General features: G+C 60.9%; 1 long non-coding RNA gene across 1 annotated transcript; it reads left to right on the top strand.

Annotated features, from left to right (window-relative positions):
- Nucleotides 450-3134, top strand: LOC108637375. Its single transcript, XR_001918979.1, has 2 exons — nucleotides 450-579; nucleotides 2893-3134. It is a non-coding gene; the product is annotated as an uncharacterized LOC108637375 (long non-coding RNA).

Genomic DNA, 3134 nt, shown 5'->3' on the forward strand with positions numbered 1-3134 from the left:
AGCCTCACAGCCAGCCAAACCTGCTCCCTTCCCAACCTGCCTTCTCCCACGAGCTTGTCTCTTCATCCGACCAACTGGCCAGAGTCCGGGACAGGATCTGGAGGCGAAGAGGATGCAGAGTTTCCTGCCCGTTAGTCAGAGGGGCACTGAGAGCCCTAGACAGTGAGTCCAGAATCCTGAGCCGGAGCCCGGGCCCTGCTGTGCAGCCTCTGGCAAGTGCCTTGCCTTTTCTGAGCCTCAGGTTGGCCTTGCGTCGGCAGAGCCTGGGCCACGCTGCCCTGGGAGGTGCCAGCCTTGCACAGGGATCAGGGCGGCTCCTGGGCCCCCTTTGGCCACCAGTCCCCACCTCCTGCCTCCCGAGCTGCAGGCCCGCCCGGCTCAGCCGTGACGACCAACCAGCCAATCTGTTTACTGAACTGGCTGACCCCTTCCGGGAACTCGGCCCAAGCTTCCCAGAACTCGGGTATTAATGACCCGGAGCCACATGACAGAGCATGACACAGCACTTTTGGGCGCAAGGCAGGGCCCAGAGGGGTGCGTGGGGGGCCACAGCCCAGCCCCCTGGAGGCCAGCTGGCCGGTGAGTCACTGCAGCCTCCAGCCTTCCCGATCCCGCCACCCTGCCGCCCTCCCCCAGCCCCAGGTCCCCTTCCCCCTGCCAGGGCCACTTTAGGACCCCTGGACCTTTGCCCCAGTGACCTAGAAGAGGTCTTGGGTGATCAGGACTGCCCTCTGGAGTTACAGACGGGGAAAGTGAGCCCCAGAGGCCTGTAGTAAATAACAGCAAGCACTTATGAGGTGCTTAGTGTGTGCGAGGCATTGGGCAAATATTTTATTCTACCCTCGCCACAGCCCAACGTGCTAGATGGGGAAACTGAGGCCCAGAGAGTGTGCAGCAGGGTGGGGCAGCAAGGAATCTGAGCAGCTCTGTTGGACCCTGCAGGATCTCCTTTCATTTCCTCAACACCCTGGCGAGGGAGAGACGGCGGCGTCTATTTCCCAGTGGGGAAACCGAGGCACAGAGGGGCTGGGTCCCCTGCCCGAGGGCTCAGTGCTCTGCCTCCAGGATCCTTGCTTGGAGCCGGATGCATCGGGCGCATCACTAGGGCGCACTTCATGTCTGTGCACTGACCAGCCCAGGTGGGCGCTCACGCGGGCATCCCCTGGAGCTCACGCGGGCATCCGTTGGAGCTCACGCAGGCATCCCTTGGAGCTGTGTTCTAATGCCTTCTGTGCCTTTCTCTGGCGACACCATGGCCTGGGCCTGGCATGTGGCTGTACCCCGCTGCACTCGGCAGCCTGCCTGGTGGAGGGTGATCGTGGTGGTCCTGACCTGGCAGGGCAGCCCTTGAGGCTGTGCCATGGATTCGAAGCGACACCTGGCCGCCTGGCTCCATGGACGCCAACTTGGGCATCTATATCTTCTCCGGAGCCAGGTTAGGGTCAGCCTCTGGGCCCCACGGCCACCTCCCTCTCCCTGTGCCGCCCAAGGGCACGGTGAGGGCGGAGGTTTTTATGAGGCTGGGAACCAGACAGGCTCCGGGGCTCAGAGGGGCCTGCTGCCGGCGGCAGTGCAGCTGCCTGGTTCCCAGCCCCTGAACTTGGGCTGGGGGCCGCTCGGGTCGGGGGTGGGTGGTGCAGGAATGAGGCAGGGACGGCCAGCACTTTGGTGTCTTCTCTTCATTCCATGCCTGTTGCTCGAGCACCTACTGTATACCAGGCTCTAGGAGACCCAGTGAGGTCTCCTTCTGCACTCTGGTGGAAGAGACAAGATCAGTTGAGCAAGCCCAGGAACAGAGACGATCATTTCAGCAGGGGAGAAGCCCCATGACCGAAACACACAGGGGTGTTCGGGAGCTTCACGGATCAGACAGGGCTTCTCTGAAGAGGTGACCTGGAGAGACATCCGAAGGAGGAGAAGGAACAGAGCCTGGGGGAAGGGACTGCAGTAGGGGTAACAGCCAGGGCAAAGGCCCTGGGGTGGGTTGGGGCTTGGAGTGTCCTGGGAAATGTGGGGAGGCCAGGCGGCTGCGGGGAGTGAGGGAGGGGAAAGGGGATGTCAGAGAAGTTGGTAGGAGTCAGACCATGCAGTGAGCTCTGGGTGGAGTGCCCCTCATGGGATCTGAGTAGAGGCCTTCACTTACTATTTTGACTTAAATTTCCTATACCTCTGACAGATGAGCTAACGATGGTCAAGTTCACCCAGAAGTTAGGTCAAGGGAAGGGTGGGGATGAAACTGAGGTGGCTGGACAGAGAGTTCGGGCCGACTGCCCCTGAGAAGAGGGAAGTCAGACGCAGGCTGAGGAGTCGATGGCCCAGGGTCAGCAGCGCGGGCGCCCTCGCAGAGCCCTGAGTGCTGGGCGCTTCCTGGCAGAGGAGGTGCCCTTTAAGCTGAGGCTGGGGCAGTTTCTGGAAGAGTGCTGGTGGGGGAAGCCCAGAGGCAAGGGAGAGCAGGGTGGATCTGGGAATCTCCTCATGGCTCAGGAGCTAGGAGAGAGGACTGGGGGTGGGGGGGGACTGGTCAGGATCTGGTCCGGCGAGACCGTCCTCCGAGCCTCCAGGAGAAGCTGCAGTTTCAGTCTGCAGGTCGACTGTGTGCCCCGGCTGGACAGACACACATTCACCCTGCTGGGCCTCCTGGTCCAGCTCAGAGAGGGGTCAGGGCCACGAGGGGCCAGGAGGGGCACGGGGCATGAGCTCCCACCCTGGCTTCGACAGAAGACACCTGAAGGGCAAATATCAGTTTGCGGGGTGCCGTCCCTGTGTGACCTGTGGCAAGTCACCTGACCTCTCTGAGCCTTGGTTTTCTCATTTGTAGATGTCACTTGGAAAGACAGTGTCAGAACTCAGCGAGATTATTCTCTCACTCACTCATTCACTGCTTTTTTTGAGGACCTACTATGTGCCAGGCACCAGACCAAGCGCTGGGGACGGCACAGCTCATACGAAGCTGCCCGCTGTGATGGGAGAGGTGGCGCGGCGTGGCAAGCGGTGAAGAACACAGAAGCCGAGCCAGAAGTCCTGGCTTTGCTCCTGACCTGCCTCTCATCAACTGTGTGACTTTGCCTTACCTCTCTGAGCCTTTTCTGTCAAATGGAATAACTTACGGTACCCACCTTGTGGGGCTGTTCTAA

Source organism: Capra hircus, chromosome 13, assembly GCF_001704415.2.
Source record: "Capra hircus breed San Clemente chromosome 13, ASM170441v1, whole genome shotgun sequence".
NCBI classification, from domain to species: domain Eukaryota; kingdom Metazoa; phylum Chordata; class Mammalia; order Artiodactyla; family Bovidae; genus Capra; species Capra hircus.